The following is a 17,536-nucleotide window of genomic DNA, read 5'->3' as shown; positions in this document are numbered from 1 at the left end:
AAAATTAATAGCAAAAAAATTATTTCGCTTAATTTCACTTTATTTTTTATTAGCCTTAGCTGCTCTTCAATCAATCTACTCACGTTATTACTAGTTTTTTCCTGATTTTATTTCCAATCAAAGTATCAGTTACGTTATAGCTGGTATAGACTTTAATCCAATTTGAATTCAACGTAGAAAATAAAAAAACTCCAAAGTCTTATATACGGTACTAAGTTAATGTAAATTTGTCATACGTACACACACTGATTTTTTCTTCTTTTTATATTTGATAATAGCACCTTATGATTTCTTCTACCTTCTTATATTTATACATTTGGATCATTTTTTTAGAAAATCAATTTGCTCGTGAGTTGACCAATTAACCCAATCAACTCAGTAATTCTGGATTTAATTTGGAGACTAGTAAAAATTGGTCTTGCCTCAAAAGTACTTAATTCATACATTATTTCAAGTTAATTTTGTGCACTTAAATAGCATTAAAAGCTTTATGAATTGATAAATTTAATTTCAAATTACTTAATTCCTATTTTTGGGGGGATAACTTACGATATCTCTCTAATTTAGCGCTAGACGTTATTTCTTTCAATTACTAGATAGGATTTTCTATAGGGGAAATTACGTTAATTCTTTAAATTTTCAAACTTGGGCACAGTTTTCAAGGGGGTAAATTACATTATTTCTTTAAATTACCAACTTACATAAGATTTTAAGGGGGGTAAATTACGTCATTTCTTTAAATTACCAACTTACATAAGATTTTAAAGGGGTTAAATTACGTTATTACTTAGAAATATTAATTTCATCGGTCTATACAATCAACTTATGATTAATTTACTTCCTTAAATTACGTAATTGGAAACTTTTTTTTTAGAAGGGGGGGGGGTGATAAAATTTATTCCCTTCAATATATCTAGCCTACCCGGCTATTCATTAAATGGGATTAATTTCGATATATTTACCATTTAAAACCTTAGGCTTATAATTTCTTCAAATATTGATCCATTATATACTCAAACTGGTGCTATAAAAAATTTACAGACTCCCTACATAAATTGGTAAGTATGGAATATATTTAACACATTGCTTTCAGATGTCTTTTTACCCAAACCATTTACAGGAACTTGAGCAAACCAAACAAATTTTGTTTTCTAATTTTATTCAGATTTACAAGTCATCCTTCAGTTCATGTTATAACAATACAGTTAAGTTACACCAAGACACATATTACCACATCAAAAATAGTCGTGTGAAACAAACACCAAGTTTTATGGTCCCAATACCTCAAGTATTCGTAGAACTGGAACGCTTTCACTGTTCAAGTGAATTGACGGGTGTGACGCTTTCACTGTTCAAGTGAATTGACGGGTGTAACGCTTTCACTGTTCAAGTGAAGTAACGGGTGTAACGCTTTCACTGTTCAAGTGAATTAACGGGTGTAACGCTTTCACTGTTCAAGTGAAGTAACGGGTGTAACGCTTTCACTGTTCAAGTGAAGTAACGGGTGTAACGCTTTCACTGTTCAAGTGAAGTAACGGGTGTAACGCTTTCACTGTTCAAGTGAAGTAACGGGACATTGCCAGGTTATTAGAGAGAATTATCCAACGACCGAGTCAGAAATTTGTCTCTGTGTATTTTATTATTCTGATCTCGTTTCAATTTTTTCTTGGTTTTCACAAGACTAAAGAAAATATCTTTTCAGATTGATCACCAAAACAACAACAACAACAACAACAAATGCAACTAATTTTATTATTCTGATCTCGTTTCAATTTTTTCTTGGTTTTCACAAGACTAAAGAAAATATCTTTTCAGATTGATCACCAAAACAACAACAACAACAACAAATGCAACCAATTTTATTATTCTGATCTCGTTTCAATTTTTTCTTGGTTTTCACAAGACTAAAGAAAATATCTTTTCAGATTGATCACCAAAACAACAACAACAAATGCAACCAATTTTATTATTCTGATCTCGTTTCAATTTTTTCTTGGTTTTCACAAGACTAAAGAATATCTCTTTTCAGATTGATCACCAAAACAACAACAACAACAACAACAACAACAACAAATGCAACCAATTTTATTATTCTGATCTCGTTTCAATTTTTTCTTGGTTTTCACAAGACTAAAGAATATCTCTTTTCAGATTGATCACCAAAACAACAACAACAACAACAAATGCAACCAATTTTATTATTCTGATCTCGTTTCAATTTTTTCTTGGTTTTCAAGAGACTAAAGAAAATCTCTTTTCAGATTGATCACCAAAACAACAACAACAACAAATGCAACTAATTTTATTATTCTGATCTCGTTTCAATTTTTTCTTGGGTTTCACAAGACTAAAGAAAATCTCTTTTCAGATTGATCACCAAAACAACAACAACAACAACAACAACAAATGCAACCAATTTTATTATTCTGATCTCGTTTCAATTTTTTCTTGGTTTTCACAAGACTAAAGAAAATCTCTTTTCAGATTGATCACCAAAACAACAACAACAACAACAACAACAAATGCAACCAATTTTATTATTCTGATCTCGTTTCAATTTTTCTTGGTTTTCACAAGACTATAGAAAATCTCTTTTCAAATCAATCACCAAAACAATAACAACAACAAATGCAACCAATTTTATTATTCTGACCTCGTTTCAATTTTTTCTTGGTTTTCAAGAGACTAAAGAAAATATCTTTTCAGATTGATCACCAAAACAACAACAACAAATGCAGCCAGTTCTAGTCCACTCCAGGACAAAGACCTGACATTTATGGCTTAGCCATTTTCATCACCATGCTGGACACAGTTGATTGGTGATGTAAGGAGACTTAAAAGTCTGATTGCTCACAGCAAACCAACCTAGCATGGGTGGCCCTGACTAGCAGAGCTATACTGATCATGAACTTATTCACGGCTTTGGATTGGACATTTTCATCGCTACCCTGGCCACTGCTGAGTATCGATGACAGTGGGGAGACACTAGTCATACCTCACAGCAAACCAACCTAGTATGGGTGGCCCTGACTAATACAGCTATACTGATCATGGCGATACACAAACCCTCTTGCTACATTAAGGTATCCCAAATCAGAAAGGCCCAGAAACATAGCCTACATTGCCTATATCAGAACAGAGCAATAAGGTTAAAAATTTCAAGATTCCTATAGATCACCAGAGGAAGCCTATAAACAATATTTGAGGTTCAATATTGTCTGCTATGAAAGGCTTACTTAACTATAAAATGTACAATTTCATACGTTACTGAGAACAGAGTGAACATTGCCTTTTCCTACTGATTATGACCGAGTTATCAATGACACGTTCATGACCAACTAACACTGGTATAAAACAGACTTCAGGGAAAGATTGCAGTCCCCAAGCCATTCAATTATTATGCATCTTCCAGTTATGAAAACTATTTCTTCCCTAGAAGACCGTTTTGTATTAAAAATTTCAGGAAACATACTAAACCTTACGTTATTATTATTATTATTATTATTATTATTATTATTATTATTATTACTGTATTATTATTACTTGCCAAGCTACAACCCTAGTTGGAAAAGCAGGATGCTATAAGCCCAAGGGCTCCAACCAGGAACATAGCCCAGTGAGGAAAGGAAACCAGGAAAAATAAAATCTTTAAGAGTAACAACAATAAAATAATTATCTCCTATATAATCTATAAAAACTTTAACAAAACAAGAGGAAGAGAAACAAGATAGAACAGCAAGCCCGAGTGTACCCTCAAGCAAGAGAGAACTCTAATACAAGACAGTGGAAGACTAAGGTATAGAGGCTAAGACACTCTTCTCCAACTGAAAGATTTCTATGTTAATATAAAAAAATCTCTTGGATTGTTAGTTGACCTAGAGTGTGTGTGTGTATTGAACTGACAGCCTGCCTAAGAAAAAACCTAAATGGTCGGTCTGTCTTGGGAAAAACACCTGTTAATTTCCATTCTTGAAAATAAAACTTCAAACTAAAAGACTTAGGGCAGCAAAAAAAAAAAGCTATTTTACACTACCGCAATTCCAAAGAAAATACTGTCAAACTTATCATCTTGGGAAAAGGGATAAGCTATAAATCTTATCTCAACGTAATACAAACAAAAGGGTTACTCCCCCAAATATGGGATTTACAAACAAAAGTGTTACCCCAAAAAATTGGGATTTACAAACTAAAGGGTTAACCCCCAAAATGACCCAATTAAGTGTTCTCAACAGGGAATAACCAGACAGATATAAGCTTTGAGGCAGATTCAAAGACCTGTCTTCCAAGCTGAAATTTTAAAATGTTTAAGAGAAAAATTATACTTATAAAACTCGAACTGAAACAATCCATAAGGAAAAACTGTCTTCCGTATGAATAAAACAGGACTTCTAAACTTTCTAAGCAATAAAAGATCTCTCAAACTGGCAGACTACAAAATTCTCTGAAATAACTGTCATCTTAGAAAAAAAGACATTCGAACATTCACTTTCTACGAAGAAGACACTCATATTGACAGACATTACGCAGCATAAAAAACTTTCAAGTTGATTGACTTCCAAAGTAACAACTCTGGAATAGACGGTCTTAGTTTCTATGATAAAGAGAGACATATCAATTGGAGGAACGTAGAGAGTAGAGGTCCCCTTTTTTGTTTTTGTTTCATTTGTTGATGTTGGCTACCCCCAAAAATTGGGGGAAGTGCCTTGGTATATGTATGTATGTATGTATCAATTGGACTGACAACCAAAATCCCCCTGCAATAGATACACCTATCAAACTGACACTTTCTGGGTAAGATTTGTTTTCCAACGGACAGACATTCCGAGTAAAAGATTATTTCACACTTATGACTTTCTTGAACAAAAGCTTCATTGAACTGGCACATTCGTGGTAAAAAAAAAAAAATAAAAAAACTATCTGATGATACTTCCTTTGCCCACTAATAATGAACACTCCTTAAAGCTTTCAGTGCCAAAAAAAAACTTTCGAACACACACCAAAGAATACCCTCCAAAAGCTTGGAAGAGTAAATACAGCTAGATAACCACAAAATTCCCCCCAAAAGACTATTTTCTTAATGAAAAATAATTTCAATCCTAAAAGATAAAAGGTCTCCTTTCTGAGGAAATAACACTACTTTCTAGTAAAAAGAATTGCCACTAATTGGATAAAAGAAAATTCCTAGGCCAAATTCTTTTTATGTTCTGAACTAAAACGTCCCACTTTCTACAAAAAAAAGCTCCGACTTTCTATTATCCAAATGGAAACCATTCAACTCGCTAGATAAAGGTCTCTTCAGTTTCTTGAACAAATCCTCTGCACTTTTTAAGTAACAAGATCTTTTACTTCTAGGTCAACATTACTCCTTTTACTATGAAAAAATCTCCACTTTTCTAGCAAGAACCTCTCCATCTTTAAGGCAACATTTTAATTTGATAGGCCAAATCTTCTTGACTCCTCTATTTATCTACCTCAATTTTCTAGTAAAACATTCTTCACTTTCTAGAAAGGAAAATACTTTCACTCTTCAGCAAAATCCTGGCCAAAATCTAACAAAATTTTAGAGCAAAACTAACTCCTAAAATAGCTTACATTTTATGCTAAAACTACTAGCAGTATAATGGACCACCAAGCAGAGCAATCTTGCAAATACTAGAGTGGATACTTTCCAAGCAAACCAACAAGGAAAAACGAAAAAAACTTAGCCAAAATAATCCTTAACCATCACACTTTTGTGGAAAAATATATTCTAGCTAAAATGGTTCTTTAGAACATTAAGACTTCTGCAATGTAGTACCTTCAAAACATTTTAAACAACCCCCAATAACCTATCAGGTTTTCAGACAAATGGATAAGATGCATTCTCTAAAAACATACCTATACCTTACAACATTCTATATAGAAATTGTCATCATTAGCAAAATGTTTTGGAATAAACAATAAAAACACACTGATTAGTTAACACACTTTTGGGTGGTAAACTCAAGAGAATTATCGACTTGCAAGCTGTTTCAGCCAAACCATTGGGAAAAAAAAACTATCTCTTTCAGCCAAACCATTGGAAAAAAAAAACTGACAAAGATACCTTCTGAGTAAAAATCCACCTCAGATTTTGAGACATCTTTTACATCAAAAAGGAAAATAGACTTCCTAAGTAAAAAAAGTTATTTAGGCCTCTTAGTAAAAGAAAAATTACACAAAAACAGGCTTTCTATAGTTGAAAGTTGTATAGAAAATATGATTTCTGAATGCATGTGTCAAAAAACTTCATGAATGAAGTGTAAAAAACTTCATGAATCCAAAGTATATACAAACTTCATGAATGCAAAGTATATACAAACTTCATGAATGCAAAAGTGTACAACTTTGAATGCAAATATGCATAAACAATCTCCATTAATGCAAGTGGCTCACAATTTCATGAATGCAAGCGTCATAATAATCTTGAAATCATACAATGAAAACTTGCAACTTACAAGATCATATGATTTGGAAGATGCTACAATCAAAGAATTGTATAAGTTATAATGAAAATGTTTCGTTAGATGATTAATATGGACCCGCCCGAGAAGTAGTTCACTCGACTTCAGTGGAGGGTTGGATTTAAACCCAAAACAAGTAAACAAGTAAGTAAACAAGAAATTCAGAAATGTAAAAGTTATTGAACAAACAGAAATTCTTAATCAAAAACTACCAAAGTCTAGTTTGACTTCCTGTAACAGAACCCAAAAGACTAAAATACTCTCTGAATCAGACTTGCAGCAAGGTACAAGTATCCTGAGACAGAAAGGTAAATGGAAAACAAAAACCTTAAGCAACAAAGGATTTTGAACTTTAACTTCTTCCAAATGCAACAGCTAAAAAATGTTAAATAATGAACTCAAATAGTACTGAAGAAGATGAAGATTCTTGATTTTGTCATAATCTACAAATAGGAGAAGACAAGACAAAATCACATTTAGCAGACAAATAAATTGGTCTCAAACTCCATATCATAAAGTAACTTAAAAATTAACACAAAATCAATGTCCACTTTTAGGAAGTAGATTTTGTTTATCAAAATCCTTTATCACAAATTGATTTTGGATAAGTCCACGCCACTACCACATACTGATTGTTAAATACTAGAGCTGCCATCGCCACCTAATATATGTTACCAAATCCAATGTCATCAAACACCATCTGAATACAAGCTACGACCAAGAAAAAAAAACTGATAAGGTTGTCTTATATGGAAATTTCAATGATTATGTTGGGAAAATAAAAACAAAGCAAAGGTAATACGAATGCCAATGGCCTTAGATTACTATGAGCTAAACATGATCTTGTCACTACAAACAATATTCCAGCTAGAGGATATATTAAAAAATACAAGAATACATCAGAGATCCATGTACTCGCATCCTGGCTAGTACAGTGGTAACATGTTTGCCTAGCATTCGCATGGCAAGAGATCGATCCCCGCCCAGGACCGTGAGTTTAAGCTGTTTACTGGGGAGGCTACTGGTGAAGTAGGGCACCACATTGGGGGGTTGGGCTTGCCCGGCTGACGTTCTGGTGAGCATCTATTCTGATGGAACCGGAACTGAAACCAGTCACCTTTAACCTTTAACATGCTAGGCTATATCATAACCATCCAGCCAAAATATTGAGTGGTGTTTCACAGCTCATCTACTAGTGATATCCATCTTCATATTAAGAATTCAACTTTAAATTTGCAAGCATACAGCTTTTGAAAAAGTGAAGTGTGCTACATTGAAATAGCAAGATACAACAGACCCTTTCGAGGTCCTCTCTTCCTTAACCGACATTCCTGAAGACGACCCTGATACCGAGTTGACAAAGCTCTGCAAACTGAAAGGAGGTGCTGCAGATTTAACAATTATTGTTTTCACTTAGTGATCCTAAGAAGAATAGTTTGATGGGAACTGATAACATACAGTAATTACTTGAAAAAAAAGAGAGCACATGATGCATATTTTGCAAAACCCTCCCCCTCCTTCATCTGCACTGGCTCAAAAATGGGAGGCCATGAGGTTGAAGGCACAACGTTGAATTATATGGTACTGGACTGCTGGTGGTTAGAAAGGGCTAAGGATAATCAAGGCTTTGTTGACCAAAACATGCAAGGCTTTTATAATGACATCATATCCATCTATTGGCTTAAGAATAACAAAATCCCCCCCTGCCACAAATGCCTGATGATGCAATCATCTCAAAGAAGGGAATGAGATTCTATACCACTTGGATGAGCCTTTCAGGACTACAATAAATCATTCTTGATACTGTTAATGAGTCTTATTATGGCTCTGGCAAGATTACCAGTCATACATGACCTCAACAAGCTTCCAGATTTGTATGAGGTTAAGAGTGCAATAACAGACAAGGACGAAACAAAAGCTGTAGCCCTGACAGCATTCCAGGTAAAATATTTAAACCCAGGGCTACACTGAAAAAAACCAGCTGTACAAAATCATGCTCGTTCTGTGGAAGGGAGAGTAAATTCCTGAAATTTGGATGAATTCCATAATTCTTAGTGTACATGAATAAAGCAGAGAGAAGTTACTGCAACAATAGTCAAGATAAATTCCTTTAGCTGGTAAAACAGTAGCAAAGAGTTATGCTTTTACACTGCAATCACGATATGTGAACTTTTGCTACCAGAGACAGTGTTTGTTTAGGAAGGAAAGAAGAAACATTGGCATGATCTTACTGAGCAAATACACATAAAATAGAGAGAGAGCAAAATACACTTATACATAGTCATTATTGACATGGTGCCCTGTGATCTCCTATGGAAGATGCTTGCAAAATATGGAGTTTTATAAATTTTTCAAAATACTTCAGCTCTTTCATTCCAACATCGAAGCAAATGAGTGAAGTAAAGTGATGTACTGCTCTGCTCTTATTGAACCTGTTTATCTCCTCAATACTGTGCTGGCTTTATTGCAGCATAAACTTATTGAGAGAAGACCGGGCCAAAGTAGAATACCGAATGGATGTCACCCTGTTCAATGACAACAGTTGTAAGTCACTTCCCTCTATACCAATAGCCCCAAAAAAATCCAATACATCTTAAGACACCCTATCTTTAATATACCAGACATCTGGTTTACAAATAAATACAAGAAAATCAGTGGTTATGATACAGCAAACTAAATTAAATCTGAATTTCCCCCTTCTTCCCTGCTACTGATATAATTTGCTTAAGTACCATTTTTCAAATGCCTTGGTAGAGTAGTTTTATCCACCATTGAGATAGACAATGATGATCTGCTGAAGAAAGCCGAGGACCAGAGATTTCCAGAACCACCATGTAAAACAGACCACTAAAATACAACTATAAAAAAACTATTTCTATTCTCCTCTATGGTACAGAGACCTGGAGACCTGGACTCTATATTGATGCACTTCAATCAACTGGAACACTTTCATATTTCTAGAAACCACATTTACCAAACGCAACCTATGCTAGTTTGGTCATGGGATCCTATGTTTGAAAAACAGCTCTAAAACAGATTTCATGTGGTCAACTAAAAGCCACTGAAGAACTGGTGATCCTACAGAGAGACGCAAAGATCAAGCCAAGTCAACTTTAAAGAAATGGGGAAATTTCACCAACAGAAAAATCCTTGGCAAAGAGAAGTTTTAATAATGAGTCATTGTTCTGGAGGAGAGTTGTGCAAAATATTTCACTTTAAAAAGCAACAGTAACATACCAGACAAGAGGTCTCCGCAGCCTCAAAATCCTCATCTGACATGTCCCGAATGTGGCAAGCTATGCAAGACCAAGATTAGCCTAGTGAACCTTAGTAATGCAATAACACCAGATTTTCTTTAAAATATCGTTTGGATTACCTGGTCATTTTGGTCAGACACTAGTTTAATGCATCTTTACAGCTCATATTCGAACCATGTCTGTGGGCTCGTCATATTGCGTCATTCATCTATTGAGGAACTTCAAATGTTGTCATCAGTCACGATGGACTGCTATTATATTAGATCAGACGAATAAACTATCGAAAAATTAATTTTTCTAGGATTCTTTACTCCCACTTTCATGAACAGAATTCGTTAGTCACAGACTAAACCAAGAGCAAACCATGAATCAAGAATCTCCACAGATCAATATTTCAAAAAATTATATCTCCACAATCACCTGACAGACAATACCAAGAATTCCTGAAAGTATGAACTTAATTGAAGAACAAAATCACTTTATCATTTTCACATCTGAGTGAAAAAATCTATTATCCTTTAACAAGATTTTAGAAATAGTAGACAAAACTACTATCTACTTGTATGTAAGATAAAGTCTTTAATGCGTTAATGATGAGGATTCGTGCCTTAAGAAAAAATCCATCATTGAAAAGATGTCCTGAACCCCTAAACATAAATCTTCGGTGGACTTATTAAAGGGATTATCACATACATAGCCTTGAATCTCTCCAAAAGTGTAAGATCAAAAATTTAAAACTGTAAAAATCTATCATTGAAAAGATGTCCTGAACCCTAAAACACAAATCTTCGGTGGACGTATTAAAGGAATTATCACATATATAACCTTGAATCTCTCTAAAAGTGTAAGATCAAAAATTTAAAACTGTAAAAATCCATCATTGAAAAGATGTCCTGAACCCTAAAACATAAATCTTCGGTGGACTTATTAAAGGGATTATCACATACATAGCCTTGAATCTCTCTAAAGTGTAAGATCAAAAATTAAAACTGTAAAAATCCAGTGACATCTCAAACGGTACAATTTCCCGAAGATGAAAGCTCCAAATCAGATTACCGTAAAACCAATTTAATTAATCCCAGGCTAAATTTAGTCACAAGATCAGGTAGAGAAGGTATTCAATGCAACATCAAAACTATGAACTAAGTTAGCCTCCCATAACTTTTGACCAAGAAAAACAACACCTTTCTTCTATCATTTTTCAAAGTTCAAATGCTATTACTGTGTGATATACTTCAAAACCCTGAGTAATGCAAATGCAATGCAAACATTCATTGCTTAGCTACATCATATCTGGTACAAATAGTGAAGTACCTAAATGAAGTTCTTTAAATCATTTATAAACATACCCTCTATGAGGAAACAACTTTACTAATTTTACAAAAGTATTAATTTGGGATTACCCAGATTCCCATAAAAAATTTATATCATTTCTGACAGGAAATGACAACTATCTTTTACAAAGCTTGTGTTGCATTAAGATAGCACATTTAAGTCACTTAAACCTTAAAAGAGAAGGTAACCTAAAAATGAGGTTTGCTTCGATTTCAATTTGAGGACAGGATAAAAAATTGTTCTACATGTCCACTTTTTCATTCAGTGAAATCAGAACAACTAACAAAGGCACTAAGCTCCCAACTATGACTTTGAAGCTTTGTAGGATGGATACATTCAATGAAATCAGAACATCTAGCAAAGGCACTAAGCTCCAAACTAAGACTTTGAAGCTTGGTAGGATGGAAACAGTGAAATCAGAATAACTATCAAAAGCACTAAGCTCCCAACTATGATTTTGAAGCTTTGTAGGATGGATACATTCAATGAAATCAGAACATCTAACAAAGGCACTAAGCTCCCAACTATGACTTTGAAGCTTTGTAGGATGGATACATTCAATGAAATCAGAACATCTAACAAAGGCACTAAGCTTCCAACTAAAACTTTGAAGCTTGGTAGGATGGAAACATTCAATGAAATCAGAACATCTAACAAAGGCACTAAGCTCCCAACTAAGACTTTAAACTTTGTAGGATGGAAACATTTAGTGAAATCAATCAGAACATCTAACAAAGTTACTAAGCTCCCAACTAAGACATTGAAGCTTGGTAGGATGAACATATTCACTGAAATAAAACCATCTAACAAAACTACTAAGCTCCCAACTGAAACTTTGAAGTTTAGTAGGATGGAAACCTAAACCAGACTTGTTTTTTCTTAGATGTAGCTTATCAATAATGGACTGAAGCTAAAAGAAAAAAGTACATAAATATAGCCTATATCATCTAATAGGTCATAAAAAAGCAACCAACTTCAGTGAACAACGAGATCGGAATAACTTCTTTTCATTTTTTACAACCTTACAATCTCAATAACTTGTTTCATTTTTACAAGCTATTTGATGATGGTAAGTCTTCTAGTCCATGAAAGACTATGAAGCAATTCACGACCAATGGCTTCCATCACGATTCATCAGGCACTAGTATTTACAACCCTATTTTAATCTAATTACTGAATAATACAAATTTGCAGGATTCCTCTCCTACAAACATTTATAACTGCCCATTATGGCATCTATCCTAATCCTCTATATCAAATACGTTTAATGGATGTATGCCAAAGACGAAAAACTATCCAAGCCCCAACCTGGCACCATTTTTGAAATAGCAATATGTGTCCAAAATGTAAAAACAAAAGTAATGGTATATCATTGGCCAAAGGAATAACTTTTGACTTTTTGATTATTTCAATACTGTGTATCTAAATCATCTTTTAAAGGCATCTGGCAAGATATGAGAATATATCAATACTTATCAATATGTAGAATGAAGTTTTATGTAAACTTGTCATAAAAAAAAAATCAGCATGTGATACAGTCAACAAAATTCACATTAAGCAAAAATGACAAAAATCACCAAATTTATACGAAATGGCCCGGGAAAGCAGTAGCTAAAAAAATTTAGATTTAGAATTTAACAATCAAATACTAAAATAAAAAATATTTAGACAAATTTCAAACAAACAAGTTAAAAATGTTTCAAGGTTTTCAGAGGTTTTTTGCAAGACGCAACATATTTTTCTAAACAAAACGTCCTGTTATAAATTTCAAGAAAAATTTAAAGTAGGATGTCGAATAGTTTGCTTAAACCCAGTAGAGTTCCTCATGAGTTATTCACAGAGGAATTGCACTTAGAATTTTGATAACCATTACTCTTCAACATTGCTACAAAAATTCAATTGTAAAAACTCAACAGATTTTTAGGTCATGTTACAAAAAACAGTTACAAGTAAGACAAGTATTTGCCTACATACTAAATCACAGACATTGGTGAGAGACAAAGTAAGCAGATGGCTCATCTCAGGAATAACCTTACCAACCCCCCTTGGAACTTCTGTGGATAGCAGTTTTCTCTTACACTGGATAGGGACTAAACAGTCTTCAGAAGTGACATAGAAAATGGGTATGCACCTGGAAGAGCACAAGGGAAGAGGGGGGACTTTCCCCCATCTCAGCAATCAGCTGTCAGCTTAGAAAACAGGTCTCTGAACCTACTTCGAAGCTGATAACTGGCTGGTAACTCCCTGCCGAGAACACTCCATTGGGCCATTGCAATGCTGACTCCAAGGAGCTCTCTTTATTTTTAAGTCTTTCCAAGTTTTTTCTAACTACTACAATCTTTCGGAGTTTTTCTATCTACACATTTCATAGTAGTGAATTTCTGAACTTCAACTTTGTACCAGAATTGATTAATAAAATTTCTTAATGCTCTCTATAAATATTATTTAAAAAAAGGGCTCTAGTTCTCGATTTGTTTTTAACTTTCTTCCCACAACACATGGTCTTATAAAGAGTTGAGAGCCACGCAGGGCATTATCCCACAGGGTTTTATAGACTTAACTGAGAGCATTATCCCACAGGGTTTTAAAGACTTAATTGAGGAGGGCATTATCCCAATGGATTTTACAGAGACTTAACTGAGGAGGGCATTATCCCACAAGGTTTCAGAGAGATTCAACTAAGGCAGCTTTATCCCAAAGGGTTTGAGAGAGACTTAACTGGGGGCAGCTTTATCCCACAAGGTTTGAGAGCGACTTAACTGAGGGCAGCTTTATCCCCACAGGGTTTCAAAGAGACTTAACTGAGGAGGGCATTATCCCACAGGGTTTTAGAAACACTTAAATGAGCAGGGCATTATAAAGACTTAACTGAGGACATTATATCACAGGCCCTATTGAGACTTGAAAACTAGCGGGCATTATCCCACAGGGCCTATTGACACTTAATTGAGCAGGACATTATCTCAGGCCATAAGTTGAAATTCAGAAGTCCTTATACAATAAAAATTAATATAAAAAAATTTTCCCATCCTTTGAATTTGTTAATTTAAATGTTCAACTTAATAAAAGTTTATTAAGTTTGATGGGAATTGTGTGAAGCACATTAACATTTGCATAATGATTTATATCTTAACTTAAAATAAACTATTCTATATATCAAGACACTGAGGCAACTAAAATATACAAGCTCTAGAAATGTAAAATATGTTAATTTCTCAATATTTAGGTTTGTCATTCACAAGGACATAAAATATTTCCCAGTTAGTATCTAACTCCAAACAACAAGATGACTTTTTTCCTAGTAAGATTTGACTTCTAATGACAGTTTTATATACCACCGGTATCCTAAATCTAAAATACTAATTAATTATTTGATTTCTATTTAAGTTTCTAATTCACAAGGATGTAAAATATTTCCCTGTTAATATCCATCTCTAAAAACCAAGATGAATTTTTCCTGAATTCATCTACACTTAATATGCCTACTTAATCATTCCTTTACACATTTTTACAATACAGGCAAGTAAAGGGCAACTAATCAGGTAGCTTAGCGTATCTATAACTAAAAGTGTCTGTAAAATAAACAATGCTCTGCTGAATAATTCTCACCTTTTAGTACATCTTCAAGAAAACTATCATCATCAATGTAACCAGATTAACCCTTGATAATACCGATGCTACTTATATATCTTTGTGAAATATCAAGGATATCCTAATTTAATCCTGATTCTCTATAATTACTTACAGAGTTCGATAAATAAATGGGGAATATTAGCTAAGTATTGAAGTATAGTATTCAATGACAGGTCTGATATTTAATTTTGCCTTTAGGCTGTCTAATAATAGTTAATCTATTTAGTGTCCTTCATTATCCTTAAGCAGATGTTTCTAAAATTACCCTTAAGCTTGCACTCATTTCAAGTCTAGTTATTACTCCTAATACCTAAACTTATCGACAATAATAAGAGGCTACTTTTAAAACAGCAATTCTAAATTGAATTTGACTATTAATTCAAGACTAAATGATAATCAACTAATTTCTAACATCACTACAGAACTTCCTTATAACAGAATGTCTAATCTGAATTTAATAAATCCTGAAATAAACCCACTTCAATCTGAGTTTTCAATACATTCAAAAGGGTCATCTACATACTGAAGTCACTTTACATTTAATTTTTTTAGTGTAATTTGTTAATTAAACCATTTCATTTAATGGCTGCTAACTAATTCATACCTTTTGCCCCTAAAATACAATTAACAAAAGTACAATTTTCAATTAGGAACATCAACTAGCCAGCAGTGTCTTGAAATATATAGATGTTAATGATAACAATGCACTTAAGATACTGAACAATACAGTATCTAACGTATCAATTTTTTATCAATTTTTCTTTTCAAAATTAGCAAGATGCATAATTTTCATGGCAAACTTAATACAAATCTACTCAAATATCAAATGATTAAAAATTATGGAAAATTATCAGTCAAATTCTATTCTTGAATATTTCCTATCAAGGATTGTAACCATCTATTAATTTAGGCATATGTTGCCTGTAATATGCTAAATTTGACATAACCTATATATGAATTATTATGCAAAATCATTGTAAGACTGACATAATCAATTAATGACAATGAATGCCCTTAACTACAGATCCTAACCATATCTAAACACCATTCACCTATGATCTACAAAACTGCATCATAATATCGGTAATCAAAAGTTTATCCTGAAAGTACCTTGGTAATCTAACTAATGCTTAGCGGGTTCAACGTAATATAATTATAAAAGCAACGTTCGTAAAACATAAATCCTACTCTCCCTCAACTATACGCTACCCGTAATTAAACACACGAGCTTCAAGAAAACTACTTATAATCGTGTTAATTACCTTAATGATCTTACATATTTCGGTAAATATTATGCCTACAGTAAATAGGTACTGACTTTAACAACAGCTTAAAACCGACACTGAACTATATCCTAAACATATTAGCTACCCGATTCCACATAGCATTTTCGGTTGATTATTAATCCTAAATGTCTATTGACTTGATGTCTAATCAGCTAATTTTAGACTGACTAATAATTGAGGGCTACTGAACTAATTGATATAAAAAATATGAAGAATCCCTTTGAAATAAAAAGGAAGCCATTCTGAGAGAGAATGTGTGTCATTGGTTACGGTTATGACAAACTAATACATGAACAATTTGAGAAACCTAAAACCCTGTATTACTCTTATAAGCGAGTTAGGATAATCATTACTCTATATGACAAATTGCTTATGGGCACTAAGGGGGCAATGCTTCTTTTGCTTGCAAACAGATGATTTGGGTTTCTTCTTATGATGCAGAATCTTCTTGCTTGCTTTGGAAGAGCTTGAAATATAAACTTGATGTTTTCTTGAGCACAATAGCTGTTTATTGAGGATTATCTGAGGAGTAGAGAAAAAAAGTTAATTATGTCAAGTCACACTAAGATCTATTAGCTTATTAAGTATTAGAATAGGACTCAAATATACGAGTTTCTAGGCTCCCCGTACTAGTTGGGGCAGTAGGTGAACTAAGGGTTTTTACCTATATTGGTTGATGGTGGTATCATCATCATCATCACCATTATTATTATTATTATTATTATTATTATTATTATTATTATTATTATCATTATTATTGTTGTTATTATTGTTGTTATTATTATTATTACTTAAGCCTGGTTATACATTAAGATGATCTACAATTATTTCTACAATTGGTAAATCTATCACCATCAACATTAATGCCAATCACCACACACCCCAAATCTCCCTTAATTAATCTAGCGTTTAACCGAAAACTAAGATCTTTCTTAAATTATTGAAAGAACATGGTTATTTAGATTGCACACTTTCACAGTGGTTATTAACCCTTTTACCCCCAGGCTCTTAGGAAATTTCCAACCCTTAACCCCCAAGGGGTTATTTTTTCCCCAGCACATTTTGCAGTATATTTTTTTTAAATTGCTCTAACAGCCTTAATTTTTGTCATAGAGAGGTCAGGTTGGTCTCATTCTCTTGGAAAATGCCTGAATTTTCTCAAAAAAAATTATCAAAAATATGAAAAAAAAAAATTTTATAGCATTTCTTTGTAAGGACGTACTGGTACGTCCATGGGAGTAAAGAGATGAGTTTTGTGAAACGTACCAGTACGTCCTTTGGGGGTAAAAGGGTTAAATAATGACTATTGGAGAACACCACAGCGATCTCACAAACTTCAAATACATAATGATACACCATGTGTAATCTTTCAAAACTAGTAAACTATCTTCTCACAAAGTATAAGACAATTTAACTTCAAATAAAATCACTCATGAATACTTTTTTTCTAGCCCATACAAAAAAATTCTTTTTACCATCAATATCTAGGTTTGTATTATAAAGGTGCGTCCACACTGGCAACATCATGTCTACCGACATATCA

General features: G+C 33.4%; 1 long non-coding RNA gene across 1 annotated transcript in view; it reads right to left on the bottom strand.

The window, feature by feature from the left end:
- Positions 1-537: 537 nt before the first annotated feature.
- LOC137651304 (uncharacterized) overlaps positions 538-17,536 on the bottom strand; it is a 30,386-nt gene continuing 13,387 nt past the window's right edge. Inside the window, exons 6-7 of the long non-coding RNA XR_011046074.1 lie at positions 2,654-16,515; positions 538-2,547 (exon numbers count right to left, since the gene is read on the bottom strand). This is a non-coding gene — a long non-coding RNA (uncharacterized lncRNA). The remainder of the gene's footprint in view (positions 2,548-2,653; positions 16,516-17,536) is intronic.

The sequence above is a fragment of the Palaemon carinicauda genome, chromosome 12 (assembly GCF_036898095.1).
Source record: "Palaemon carinicauda isolate YSFRI2023 chromosome 12, ASM3689809v2, whole genome shotgun sequence".
Classification (NCBI taxonomy): Eukaryota; Metazoa; Arthropoda; class Malacostraca; order Decapoda; family Palaemonidae; genus Palaemon; species Palaemon carinicauda.
Note: the sequence above shows the minus strand (reverse complement) of the source record. Positions and strands in the feature narration are given on the sequence as shown.